Genomic DNA, 13,951 nt, shown 5'->3' with positions numbered 1-13,951 from the left:
GTATGTATTATTCACGTAAAAATGGATAAAGTCCATGTTTCAAACTCATTTTCTTTAGCATTGCTTACATAATATACTTCTAACTGTTTAAATAAGCGTGGCCTGATGTCCAGAGCTGCTGATTTCTCATTGTCACTTTTGGTAGGTGACCAGTAGCTTTATTGCAGAGGTTACCTGTAGGCATAGTCTTGTTTGAAAAGGTTGGCCATGCTGTAAAGTGTGTTTCGTTGTGTGTGTATGACATCACATCCTTAAGTGCAGTAAATTAACCTGTCTCTTTAAAGTTCACTACTGTGATTTACTTATTCTACAAATCTGGTATATAAAAATGGATTTTATTTTCTTTATTTTTCTTCTGATATGTAAAATTTCGTTGAAAAGGTCAGTTATATAGGTCTTATATAACTTTCAGAATTGTTAAAAAAAATTGGAGGTGTAAACTATTTAATAATTATTAAATTATACAATGTACTTTTTCCAGATAAACATCTTTATCCTTTGTCTCCCTTTGAAGCATTTTTTTAATATATCTTGCTGTTATATACTAAAGAAAATACAGTCCAAAAGCTGATGTGAAAGGTTTTGACATATAAAATCAAATTATGTTAAGTCAACAGTCCTTAATGTCAATAGACACGAGTTTGGATATTGATAACAAAATGCATGACAGGCAAGTAAGTGTCAGCAAGTTGTGAGAAGACAAGTGAATTAACATCATTTTGCTAAATATTTTCAGTGTGGCCAAAATTAGTCTCAGCTGAGACTGCAAAATTACCTTTGTAAACTGGGATTGCACATTTATATATGAGCTGCACTAGATATATAAAGATTTTGATTTGCTGTTATTATGGCATCACTAAATGTTCTTTCACTGAAGCTACTTTTTGTCAAAAGTAATTAAAGTTCTTTTTTTTTTGTGGAAAAACAACAAGATTTTATATAATTTTGTTAGTAGGAGTTAAAATGCTACAGTTTTTAATTAGCAGTAACGAATGTTAGAATGAATAGGTGACATATACTTTGTGAAAGCTGCAGCTTGGATGGCTTCATCTTAGTTGTAGTTGACCCACATAACAGAGTCCTACCCCTGAATTCACCAGATTATGTAGTTTGGGGTGGAAGGGGGAGGAATTATTTTTAAAACAGGATCTGCCGTTGTGTGCTAAAGGTAAATGCCCTACATCTGTCTCTGTCAGCAAAATTCAGGCTCAGCAGTTTGATATGTATCGTGGTTTAATCCCAGCCAGCAACTGGCACCACACAGCTATTCGGTTGCTCCCCACCCAGTGGGATGGGGGAGAGAATTGGAAGGGTAAAAGTGAGAAAACTCGTGGGTTGAGATAAAGACAGTTTAGTAGGTAAAGCAAAAGCTGCACATGCAGGCAAAGCAAAGCAAGGAATTCATTTGCTACTTCCCACCGGCAGGCAGGTGTTCAGCCATCTCCAGGAAAGCAGGGCTCCATCACACATAACAGTTATTTGGGAAGACAAATGCCATCACTCCGAATGTCCCCCGCTTCCTTCTTCTTCCCCCAGCTTTATATACTGAGCATGATGACATAGGGTATGGAATATCACTTTGGCCAGTTGGGGTCAACTGTCCCAGCTGTGTCCCCTCCCAGCTTCTTGTGCACCCCCAGCCTCCTCGCTGGTGGGGTGGGGTGAGAAGCAGAAAAGGCCTTGACTCTGTGTAAGCACTGCTCAGCAGTAACGAAAACATCCCTACATTATCAACACTGTTTTCACCACAAATCCAAAACATAACCCCATACTAGCTACTGTGAAGAAATTTAACTCTACCCTAGCAAAAACCAGTACAATATGACACTAATTTACTTGCAGAGAGATTTATAAAGCTTCATAAATACCAGAACAATATGATTAGATAATACTTCTGTTGATTCAATTACAACTGAAATTTAAAGACACTAAGAAAAAAATCAAATGGCCCAAGCTGCAATTAAGCTTTCTTAATGAAATGGGGAAAAAAATCAGCAGTGATGAAAAAGAAACAAAGAATTTCTACTGTGATCAAGCAGGGAAACCATTTCTTAAGCTGTGAAGTATGTATTGCATTAAAAAATGGAATCCTGAACCACACATCATTCTTGTTCGGGATCTAGATTTCATTTATAACTTTAGTGAAATGTTTTAAAATGATTTATTTTGGTTTCCACTGAACTTGGATCTTTTCATATAGAATGGGTTATGCACTGGATCCCCCCTCATAAATGTACCCAGAATACTGTGAGGACTTTTTTGGTAGTGACATATTATGCTTTTATTTCCTGTAATGTGCAATGTCAGCAGTTCTCTGATGATGTCTGTTTTTAAGCTGAGCAAGGCAGGAGTTTCAAACTAATGTCCAGCATACAAATCTATTTGTAATATTGATAGTTCAGCCATATATTACAGATATGATATGCCTCTTGCTACTTGGCTGCATTGGACAGTTTCCTGTGAGAGGCGAGGATACTCTATTGAAATCAATGGGGCATATGGTTGTAAACTTCAGCATGTGGCTTAGCACCAGTAAATCTTCAGTCAAAATTCTCCAGCAGACAAGGATTTATTTAGAAAAAGATTTTAACTGCCACTATGTAAAGCTTGGCTTAGCTACTTATTTGAAGAAATTTAAATATACGTACATGCATGCACACAGAAAACTTTTTTTCCCGTATTTTTCTGGCAAAAGCAATATTTTAGATGTTATTTTGGGTTGAATGAAACATTTAGTATCTGTAAAAATGCTGAAATACTCACTAGGTGAGAGAGGTCATGAAGAAAATGAGTACTGAGTGCCTATCAGTGAGTAGGGAAGTTATTTAGAAAGTTGAATACCTGTATTTCAGCCCTAGCAGGAACAAATATTCAAATACCATATGATATTTGGTCCTGTCATTCCAAGAAGTACAAGTTGCTTTGCTCAACCCACTAAGTCAGATTGCTTTTTCCCATTCTTAACCCATAAAAATTAGCTGTTTGACCAGTGATTACTGGATTACTGGATTACTGGATTAATTACTGGATTACAATATAAACCTAAGTATTACGCCTATCCTACACCTTCGAGTCTAAAGCAAAAGTGAAGAGAATTTGATGTGGCTGTTGCTTTTAAAAGGCTCATGTTTGATACACTTCTTTAAGCTAGTAGTTTCCCAGTGAATATGAAACTGAATGAAGAATGGTCTTGTGAATCCCTAACACTTGTGTCCTTCTTAAGATTGTTTTCTGGGTTTTTATTCTTTTGTTTTGTGTTTGTTGGGGTTTTTTTGGTTTGTGAGGGTTTTTTTGTTGGTGGGTTTGTTGCATGTTTTTTTTTTTTTTAGAGAGGGAGAGCAGAAAGGAGGAAAGGAGAAGCTGTTTAGCTGGTTTTTAGTTCCATTCATGTATTCTTTATAATTTGAGCCATTAATCAATTATGGAATTTCTTGGATATGAGTGCTTGAGAAAGATGATACAAAAGGCCTTTGTAGACTTTTCTATTGAGAGACTGCATAAAGGCAGAGTGCACTGACATGCTTGTTCTGATGTTTAACTGACAAATATTTTGAGTAACTGTCTATGAAGAAACACTTCCTTTATGAATACAGATCAAGGAACACAGATTTAAGAAAGGAAGAATAGAGGTTTAATATGAAAATTATTTGGAAATGTGTTTACTAGTTAGGACTTAAGGGTAAAGAAACCTTTTTCGCTATTTGAGGTTATTTTATGCTTCGCAAAGTTTGTTAATTTATTGACACTCATGTATAAGTGTATCTCTCTGGTGTAATAACAAAGTAATAAAATCAGTATATTTACGAAGGGGTGAGAAGGATACCCTTGATGGCATCTGTAGGCAAGCAGAGAGAAGCAACTGGATCTGAAGGGCCTTATTTGCCAACATGTTCTTCCCTGGTTTGAAGTGATTTGAAGTTAAGTCAAATATAGTATTTGCTGGAAATTATATTGACAGAGACAGTTGTCTACCAGTCATATTAAGGATTATTCTTAGCAGTGTAAGGATTGTTCTTAACAGTGCCTCTCTGTATACAATAGTGTCAAAGAGCCTTGGACTGAGATGGTGGAAGGGGAGAAACTCCTCTTTGAGTTGCAGGTTTGGGATCTTGTGTGTCACTGTTTTCTGTGAGGGCTTACTGCAAGTGGTAAGCAGTCAAATCATGACGGAGCAGCATGGGCCACTTTTCTGAGGCTACTGAGGCTACAGCAGCTATCCCTTCCTGGCAGGGGATTACTTAGCTAGCAATAGACCTGTGCTCGTTTATGCTGGAAAAGCTCTCCAGAAACCTCCAACACCTGGAGTCCTTCAAGCCTGCAAAATGAACTATGATTGCTGTATAACCGCTGTTAGAAAGAAGTATCTGATTACCCTGACAGCTGCTCAAAGTGGTAGGAGAGTGACCAAGTTTTTTCCATTATGTAAGTACTCTGAGAGACCATTTGTAACATCGTTACTGTTGATTGTGGTGATTTCCAGAGTTGCTGTTTTGTTGTCCTTTGTTTTTTCTTTCGAAAGTATAATGAATATTTAAACATGAACTGATTTAGCATTTGAAAATGTGGAGGTATTTCTCATGAGAGGGAGTCTAGCTGGTGTGGTTTATTTCTCCAGTTTTCTGACTGCATCCTTAGAGGGACGGTAGTACCAGTAGTTAGGAGCATCTAAACACTGAACTTTTATCTGGGCTCTGGAGAAGATTAGTGCGTAGGGATTAACGCAGTTGGAATTGTATGCAGGAAAAAGGGGTTGTTTTGGAGAGGGTAGTTAGGCTGAAGACCCTTCCTTCTGGTTGAGTCCTTACTCTGAGTCCGTATGTGTTTCAATCAGTGATGTTTTTAATAATATTTAACTGTTGACTGCTGCTGCCTCAGCAAACTCAGCAAGGAAATATCCCATCAGAGCTGGGCAAAACACCAGCACACAAACTTACCTGTGGTTTTGGCAGGAAATGAATTAATGGGACCTGAACTTTCTTTAAAAGCTGAGCGGTTTCCCGTTTCACAAGCCAATGAAGATACTACCCATCCTTATTCTACTTGAGTAGAAACAGTTACATTGCAGTAGGGTTGCAGAATCCATCAAATGAAGACTCAGTAGAGCTAGGTGCTACTGCTTAATAAGAAAATAAAAAACTTGGTCTTTCATCATAACCGGTCTAATATAACACAGTTCAATTGCTTGCAGAGGAAATCCTAGTTGTCTGTTCTAGTTGTCTGCAAGAAATATGTTTACACACAGCTTGTATAGCAACATTACTGCTTGGTAGGACAAGTGTATTCTGTAAGACTCTCTTCATTAAAATGGTTGGCTCAGTCCCCTTTCCTCTTGGAAGGGCCATGACCTTTCCATGAAAAATATATCCACAATATATCTGGGAATCTTTGCCCAGAATATTGTCATGTTCTCTGCAGTCAGAAGAGTTGTAGTCATTTGTTTTCTAATTAGAAAATGAAAATACAGACATGTAACTTAGAAATGTGAAGAGATTTTCTTAGATGCAATCTGTCCTTTGAAGAAAAGGAAAAGAAGAATATCCGGTGGGATTTACCAGTGACTTTTTCTTTATATTATAAGTCCAAGTGCTTACAAATAAAGTACACTGAAAGGTAACAACATCCAGAGGGAATAATACCGAAACAATGATTATAGATTTCCAGAAGAAAGATTTCTGCTTCCAGCAAAGTCGGGATCACGTCATTGGCTGATGAAAAATACTCATAATTTGAATTTTATCTTTAGAATGCAGAAGATAAACCCCCCCCCAAAACCCAAACCCCTTCCAGTTGCGTTTTTTATACAAATAATAGAGAGTGTAGAAGTGTGACTAATAATGTATAAAATTATGCATTTATTAATTCAAAAGAATCATTTAACTATTCCAAGTGTTAGGAGTATATAGAAAGTGATCAGATAACTGTTAGTCTTTTAAACAAAATCATTTTCATGGCAGTCAAGAGAGACTAACTTTATAGCTTTGCTCTATTCATGTCCTCTAATGTTCAACAGAAAAATAAAAACAAATGATTATTTACTCAGTCATGTAAGTATCATCAAACTGATCTTCTGCAGAAAGTGACTGAATTACATGTTGCTTATTTGAATGCATTTTTGCCTGTCACAAAGCAGGGTAGAAAAAAAATAATCCTGAAAAGTTGAAATCTCTCCTTACCTTGACAAACACAAGCTAAACCAAGAGTTCTAGGTTATTTTTCAGTAAATATTAACACATAAAACATTCAGAAAAGGTTTTTTTTTCAGCTAGTCGCTTCTCCACAAAACTTCCTTTGAACCTTCAGGGTTCAAACATTTAACTGTGTGTCAGAGAACTTGTGTGACAGTGACTGACTCCACTTCTTTCCTGTTCCCTTTGATATCAGATATAATCCTGTAGACTTTCTATGAAAAAACATCTTAGTCTTCTTTGATTCTTTGGTATGCTGGACCTTTATGTCAGAAAGTTGTGGCGCTGGGCTCCAGGACTGCTATTTTTAGTCTCTCAATATGTTTGGATGAGGAAAATCATCATCTTGAAATTATCTGTAGGGGTTTGAGCTAAGGAAAGGTGCAATGTAAAGTTTTAGTTTACATTTCCCAGCATAGACAGCATAGTTACAAATGTCTGTGAAAACACCACTAAGGAAGGAAAAGAAACCAAGTTTAAAGTAGTTAATCAAGATGAAATGATCATAGTCTCTCCCATCAGTTGGGGATCCTGGCCTGATTTTTTTTTTATGAGATCCTGCTTACTCGCATCATATCCTGTATCTTGGGTTGTCCTCCTCAGAGAGAGCACCTATTGGCAAAGTATATATTTTCTGTCCAGTCGACTCGGATCCAATTTTCTTCTGCTCCTCTTGTTTTCCTCCAATTTATTTTGCCTCTAATCCGTTCAGGCAAAAGAGCAATGTCAAAACTGACTAAATCAAGGACAGATTCACCTTTTTGAATACGTAGATATTCTGCTGGCAGATGGGTCTCTTTGGCCTATTGATGCTTTCCCAGTTTAGCAAAGGTAACCCCCCAGATCTCCATCATCAAAGTGATGAAGTGCTCCATTCACACAACTTTCTTACATGAACTTGCTTACTAACAAATACTATTGCTAAAAACACTGCAGTGAATTTAGGGTATTAGGCATTATTACTAATACTTGCTCTGAGATGTGATCTGTTTACAGTCAATCACTGTAGAGTGATAATAGGATTTAGACTGGCATTCAAAACACTTTTTTGAAGAATATCTTAATAGCAGTGAAAGCATATTAGCCAACAGTATTTAAATGTTGAAGCTTAGCTGCGTAGAAGCAGCATTACTATATATATGTATACACCTGAAGACTTGCATACAGTATATTAAATGGGGAGACTAATTGCTTAGCTTCCATTATTAGTATTTTTGCAGTGAACGTCATGGAAAAATTATGCCTAGAATTTTTGTCTCTATGTAGAATTTAGCTAATTAATTAAACTAAATGTCTATGCTAAGTGACTTGCCTCTAATTTACTGCAAAATCTGAAAAGCATTTATTGGGTTTCAGGGCATTTCACTCATGGCATGTTAGTTTAGCAAGAGCATCTCTGAGTTTCTGTACAAATTCTGAAAGCCATACTGTAAACAATATGTTATTGTCTCTTTGTTGTACACCTGCATGCATTTCATTTACCTGTCCCTATTCTCTTTACTTTTGCATTGTAAACAAGCTACAGCTGCACTCTTCATAAGCTGGTGTTATAAAGAGACACTTAAGAAACATTTATGAATTCATAAAGTGATTAAATATTTTAATACAGCTGCCTCAATGTATCTAAAATCTGTAGTATGTATGGCTGTGTAGCTAGGTGTTAGCACAGTTTCTAAAGAATTATTTGTTAGAATCAGTTTCCCTATTACCTTTGACAGAAGATACACATATATGATTCACTAAGCTGGAAATCTATGTAACACACTACATGCCTTAAAGCACATCACAGAAGGTGCAGTTCACATGAGAACAAGCAGAGAGGAATCTTAAGGTACTACCATCAAAAATTCTTCTCCTATTCACATTCTGTTATTGAAAAGGAGATTTTTTTTGTTGTTGTTGTTGGGTTTTGAAGACTTTCTAAAATTTTCTCTAAAGATAAATCTGTGCTGGTATTCTTCTTTCTGCATTTCTACATGCCGTACTATGACTCGCACTCAAGATTTGGTGGCTTCTGTCATTTTATCAGGTCTGTGGAGCATTTGAATGGAAAAGGTTTCTTGGGCTAGACTGCAGAAAAGATTGCAGATATAGAAATTGCCATTTGAACAGCACTTAAGCAGTTAAATCCAAAATTGTGGTCGTGGAAACCCTGCTGAGCTATTGCCTAATCCCAAGGGGATCTAAACTGTGAATGGACCCTAATTTCAACCTTAAGGAAAAACTCCTTGCATCTTGACAGTAATGTCTGTTTTCATGTCCAACTCATGTTTAGGACCAGCTGGTCTTAAGAAAATTTTATCTACTAAAGTCTCCTGATGACTTTAGTCAGGAAAAAACACCCGAGTGTGCTTCTCATACCTATGCAGAATTGAGTTCTCTGTAAAATGCAGTAGTGGTCAACACTCAGTTTTGAAATCTCCTCTTCTCCTGTCCCTTTGCTGTTACGAAATGCACGCAAGAGAAAGGAGATTCTTCTGTTTCACATCTTCTAACAATCTGGCTGTTTTTTAAAATACATAGGTGATCTTTGGAAAAGGGACAGAAGCTGAGGTTTCACTGCTACTGATTTTTGTTTTATTATTTTTTTTTTACTTCATGGATGTGTCTATGAAGTGCAAAAAAGAAAAGTAAAGTCAACAGTGCTGCAAATTTCAGCTTTGTACTGTAATCTTTCCTACTAATTTTAGTTTACTTCAGTGTTACCTTAAAGTTTTAAAAAACCTTCAGTGTGTGCAGGAAGAATAAAAATTAGCAAAGCGAGGCACCCCAAAACTAGCACGTCATAATTTCTTCAGCTTCATTGTGTTAAGTGCGATATACCTTTTGTAGTTAATTATATAGCCACTCTTTTTTCTTCTGGAATCTTTGCTTTATTTTTCAGGATATCAGTTGAACAGGACTCTCTAAACGAAAAAAGGGAAAGCCAGTCACTATTTTAGTTTGGTTTCATCTTGAAATGTGTGGTTTGAGGTTTGGACTTATAAATCATCCATATCTTGCTCTAAATACAAAACATTAACTTTCTCAAAAACCCTTTTCTGAGTTTCTCAGCAGTATAGCACCTGAGTGCTTCACAAGCAAGATTTGATGAATTTATATTGCTAAAGTCCTCTGAGTGAGGTATGTGATTTATACCTTGCAATGTGATTTATACCCTGCAAAGGGAGAAGACAACTACAGCTCCCACTGATTTCAGCTGCAACTGTGAACTGTCTGTGTTTTAACAGATCAGACCTTCAAGACTGCGAGTAAGGTTCCCACAAAACAGGAACACATAAATTCTGGCTGCCTCTCAAGAGCATGCTTTGAAACTATTGGATTGCGGGAGAGAAGCAGCCAGGTGAGAATCCAGTTTTTCAGCACATCCAACCATCCTCACCTTTAAAATGTGATACCAAGCCTTTGTTAATACCCTTTACTATAGGGATGTTACAGACAAATGCACCTCCATAGACCCTGGAGCTCATTTATCATATTCTCTGATAAGAGAGGATTCTCTCAGAGTGGAATGGGATCACATAGTTAATGCTTATGCAGGGCTGATGTAAAGTGCTAAGGTACAAAGATAGCTGTGAACCTGACTTTTCTCAACTGTTGAACTCACAATCTCGAAACATTTGTGTCTTGCTGCCACCTGCATATAATTTCCTAATCCTTTTGTGATTCACGATTTTTTACTTATAGAAAATAATTATTTCTGTTAATTCTATTCCAAAGAGTTCTATTTCATCACCATTTTTTCTGGTGCTAGCATAATGTTTTTAGACAAGTAATTTTTCTACTAAAAATACAGCTCAGGATTGAATAGAAGTTCCCATAGAATTGGGTTGAATTCAGAATACATTTTGGTCCCGTAAATAGGAGAGGAAACATTTTGGAAAGTTTTTTTCATTATTTTCCATAAAGTAAAATTGATTAGGGTTTTTTCCAACTTAAAAAGAAGATTAATTAATATTAAAAACCTAGTATTTCTTAGTGTGGAGGCTTTAGTCCGAACTGATATAAAATATCCTGTATTTAGTCAAACAAAATCCTTATTTTGGCAAAATGACGTTGTTTCTATTTTTCTTCGTTGAGGGAAAAAACCCAAACCAACAAAAATTCCCAACTCCAAGTAATTTCCTCAGTTCTTGCTCCCACCTTTTTTCACTCTCCTTTTTTTTTTTTTTCCCCAAGCTGTCCTCTGCTGCTTGATTCTACACTTGCTTGTCCCAGTCTGATGATCTGCTCTTGTCCTTGCTCCTTCATGCTCTGATTCGTGCCTCAGTTCTTCCTCTCTAGATATGTTATCATCATGGATAGTCATCGAATTATCTCTTAGCAGCTGGAGTCCAGAAGTGGCTGGGAAAATCTAGGGGAGAAAAAGCATCTCCCTTCCCTTAGTTAGAACCCAATCTTTAACTTCCTCATGGAGTACAAGGAATACAGTGAATTATTATGCAATGGTTGTGCATGCCCTGCACAGTACATGAATATAGCCAGGGAAGGCAAGTCTTTGCAGAATTTAACTGCTAAATTCTGATGCACATTACTTCAGCATATGCAACCTTAATTTTTATAGGTTTATAATATAGAAACATCTTTAGGAAATCTGGAAAATGCAGATCTCCGACTCTAGTCAGTCCTCTTTTCAAGTTTCATGTTCTGCTGCAGACTTTGGGACTTCTGCTGCAGACTTCGGGACTTCTGTATGAAGTGGCTCTAAGAGTTTAACAGGACATAAAAACATATTTCTTTCTGACTTTGTTCTTAGAAATGATTGAGCCTTTTTTTTGCCTGAGAGTTGTCTAAAATGTTTCATCTGGGACATATAGCTTGCAAAATTTTGGTGCTATTGGTTTAAGTTTTGCCAAAAGTAATTGTAACTAAATTGTAACTAAATGAAAAAAAATTAAAATGAACAATACGGCATCCTGGCCTGTATTAGGAATAGTGTGGCCAGCAGGAGTAGGGAGGTGAACGTGCCCCTGTACTCGGCACTGGTGAGGTCGCACCTCGAATCCTGTGTTCAGTTTTGGGCCCCTCACTACAAGAAGGACATGGAGGTGCTGGAGCGTGTCCAGAGAAGGGCAACAAAGCTGGTGAAGGGCCTGGAGCACAAGTCTTATGAGGAGCGGCTGAGGGAACTGGGGTTGTTCAGTCTGGAGAAGAGGAGGCTGAGGGGAGACCTCATCGCGCTCTACAACTCCCTGGAAGGAGGTTGTAGCGAGGTGGGTGTTGGTCTCTTCTCCCAAGTAACTAGCGATAGGACGGGAGGAAATGGCCTCAAGTTGCGCCAAGGGAGGTTTAGATTGGACATTAGGAGAAATTTCTTTACTGAAAGAGTGGTCAGGCCTTGGACCAGGCTGCCCAGGGAAGTGGTTGAGTCACCATCCCTGGAAGTATTTAAAAGACGTGTAGATGAGGCGCTTAGGGACATGGTGTAGTGGGCATGGTGTGTTGGGTTGACGGTTGGACACGATGATCTTAGAGGTCTTTTCCAACCTGTATGATTCTATGATTCTATGATTCTATAATACTTGGCAGAGAAATTCTTTCCTGATGACTTTAAAAGCCAGGCATACTTTCATCCAACACAATGACAGGACCATTCGAGTGCTTCCCCTAGGAGAAAATTCCTGTAGTAGTTTACCTCTCTTGAGCTGAAAAAGAAACTGTATGAAGACTCCAATTACAGAAGGAGCTCTGGATGCAAGAGAATCTAGCCAGGAGTTACACATTTACAAGAAACCAGGCTTCACTAGCTAGTATAACAACCTCCAGTGTCTTTTTTTTTTTCTTCTCTTTTTTTCTTTTTCTTTCTTTCTTTTTTTTCCTTGCACTACTCTCTTGTTTCAGTCATCTTGCAGTCTAGTTGCAGGTATACTAACAATGTAAATTATATTTCCGTGCTTCATGTGGCAGTTTTGCCTTTGGATAGTCGCTATGCTATTTTCTAAGCAGCTGATGAATTTAAGCAGCCTACTGTATTCACTGAAAACAATGAGGTTTCACTAGTGTGGTTGTAAGCAGAATTTGACTGATAAAATGGTCTTTTTCTTCTCTGCAGTATTGCTTACGTCTGCTGGTGACAGAGTTGCTTGTTTTATCTCAGTGCTTTTATCTGTTCTACTCTCCAGTAAGACCCTTCTTCCAAATGGCTCCATGCTTCCAGGCGTATTTTAATAATTCATCACAAAAAGCTAGAGTAAGCAAGATAAATAACTCAGTATGATCTATGGCTGCACCTCAAAGGCAGGAAGCACAAATCGTGTTTAACCACATAAACATCAAGCTCTCATCTCACTTTACAGACAGGTAGTGGTACACTTGGTATAAAACCCCCTGATTTATAAATAGCTGACTTTTATATTAAAAAAAAAAAAGGAGAGATGGGTGGGAAAGTTCACAAAACAGATGGTAATTATTTAAAAAGAATGTTATTCAAAAATATAAAGGTGCATTCACGTGCATAACTGTTTTTCAAAAAAGTATTAATATAAAACCAGCTAAATACATCAGTGGTAAATGTCAGCTCTATTTCTCTTATATTGTATTTTTTGGCTTTCTGTGAAGAAAAACCTCAATAGTTATTCAAGTTCTTTGTTAAAACTGAGGTCTTTGCATATTATTCAGGGTTATTTTAGCAGAACTCTCTAATAAAAATATACCTGACCATGCAACTACTCGATAGTTGACTTCTCTTCTTCTTGCTCTCTATTTGTTTCCGAGTCCCTATTCTTCCACCTCCCCAACCTCTTCAAATCCTTAACAAATTCCTACTTCTATACCTGTCCCCACATCTCCTAGCTCTTCCTCTAAACGTTCCTTGGTGATATAGAGAGTCTACCCACTCATCATATTTCTAAATATTTCTCGAAATAGGTGATAAACCATTCACAGTGTTCACTATATGCTCCCTGGTTTTTATGATCCAAGGGACAGCAAAGAAGAGCTAAACATCCCCAATACTGGGCAGTTGGGCAGTGAAGATATAAAATGCCAATATGTAAATGGAAAGAGGGCAGTTTTTTTGGGATACCAAGTGGAAAAAAGAGTGGATGCTTATAATGTTCATAATAGCATTAGCTTCTGCTCTTTGCCTTCTGTTCCAGCTGATGGATAAGGGAAGATTAGGCAACCATGGGGAGAGCAGGGAGATAAGGTTCACTGTGCAGATGCCAGGGAACAAACTCTGATATGATACAGATGCTCCAGGAGATGTGCCAGCAATGTCCAATAGCCCCACGGATCTTTAAGCTCTTTTCTAGCTTTTTTAGCGCTTTTCTCCTTTCTTGGAGACCTGCAGAAACGATTCCATTCTCTACAATTCGTCACCACTCTAATGCTATGTCTTAAAAAACCCTTTTAACTTAGATATTTGTGTACAGCAAGTTTGCATTCTGATAAACTTTTGGTCTTCAACTTATGCTTTTCCTTTGGCCCCAAGTGCATTATTTGCACCTTTCTCTTCACATCCTATATTTTTTTTCCTAATCCTTTTAGTCTTATGAAGTGTCCCACTCATTTGTGTAACAGATCACAATCTAAGTCATTGGCTCAAGATATGGGGATGATCAAATTGTTGGGTTTATGCGTTTTAAAATAAGAACAATAGTGTAGGTAGATAAAGCTCCTTTCATTCACGAGGATTCTTGATCTCTTCACTGACTAATTCACCAACGGTAAGTTGTGCAGAAAAAATCTGATACCCGTGAACTCTCGCACACTGACAATTGAGAAGGTTTCATGTAACTGAAATAACCCGAGGTATATTAGTTAAA

Source organism: Calonectris borealis, chromosome 4 (assembly GCF_964195595.1).
Source record: "Calonectris borealis chromosome 4, bCalBor7.hap1.2, whole genome shotgun sequence".
Classification (NCBI taxonomy): domain Eukaryota; kingdom Metazoa; phylum Chordata; class Aves; order Procellariiformes; family Procellariidae; genus Calonectris; species Calonectris borealis.
This window is presented reverse-complemented; position numbering follows the sequence as displayed.